This window comes from Morone saxatilis, unplaced genomic scaffold, assembly GCF_004916995.1.
Source record: "Morone saxatilis isolate NCDOM2014 unplaced genomic scaffold, NCSU_SB_2.0 Contig21, whole genome shotgun sequence".
Taxonomy (NCBI): Eukaryota; Metazoa; Chordata; class Actinopteri; family Moronidae; genus Morone; species Morone saxatilis.
In genome coordinates, this window is record NW_023339774.1 from 17,857,949 (window position 1) to 17,859,073 (window position 1,125).

At 53.3% G+C, this 1,125-nt stretch overlaps 1 protein-coding gene across 8 annotated transcripts in view; it reads left to right on the forward strand.

Annotated features, from left to right (window-relative positions):
• LOC118332462 (disabled homolog 2-interacting protein-like) overlaps positions 1 to 1,125 on the forward strand; it is a 114,623-nt gene that overhangs the window by 63,827 nt on the left and 49,671 nt on the right. The gene's annotated exons all lie outside the window — the stretch shown is intronic.

Sequence of the window (1,125 nt, forward strand, 5' to 3'; positions counted from 1 at the left end):
AAGCTTTCCACGATTTGGTCATTTTTAACCCAACAATGTGTCTATGACCAGCGCTTTTGTTTCAAACGGGTGTCAACTCAGAGCTCAGTATCTGTACCCTCCTCCACACCCTATTGTGTGGTCACTTGGTATACACGTGCACTACTGTGTGTGTGTGTCATGTGTCCGGGAGAATAAGTGGTAAGGGTGATGTCATGTTTGATGACATCACTGCAGACGTGCAGGGAGTGCAGATTAGTGGCCGTGGCTCCACTGAACCAGCTCTCCACAGCTGTCCTGCCTTATCGGTGTGTGTGCCGCCCCAGCCCTTTATCCCCGTGTGCCAGCTCTGCCAGTGTGTAAGCTCTAGAAATAGCCTCAAACTCTCCCTTATCTCCTCTGCCAGTCTACCAATCCTGGCTCAAATTGAGCATGGCAAAACCCTCCCACCCACATTCCAGTCTCACTACTACCAACCCTTTGGCTGGCCCCATCGGTCAAGTCACTTTGCCAAAGCTGAGCTCCAGCCTCGTATGTACAGTGGGTTTTTTTTTCCGTCTGAGCCCCAGCATGAGTCCTACTCTCCCAGCTGAACCGAGTCTACGCTCAGAGCATGTTGGCTGCACATGCAACCCCCCATCCCACCGACCCCCAGTCCCAGCAACAGCGGTGGCAACAGCAGTAGTGGCTGACAAGGAAAGCAGCACACCTCGCACCAGAGTTGACAGGACAAAGAGCACACACTCACACAGGAGGGGGCAGGGCCAAGCTAGGCTGCACCACACACAGATACATGTGACCCCCCCCCCCCCCACACACACACACCACACACACACACACAAACACACTCCCACACCATATGCAGGCTCCTCCCTGCGCAAGGAGACAGAAACGGGAGGTGCAGTCAATCACTGACAGTGAAAGGGAGAGGGTTTAGCTGGAGTTGGAGGTGGAGAAAGAGGGGGAGAGACAGCAGAGGAGAAAAGGGGACAAACCTTCATCGTTCCCAAATCAGAGTCAAGTGTCGGAGAGTACCCTCAAATTCATTCATGCCGAGTGAGAGAAAACAAACAGAAGAGAGTGTGTCCCATTTCAGAGACAACACAGGAAGTAGGGCATGCTCGGTACAGGGTGAGCAAGAGAGGG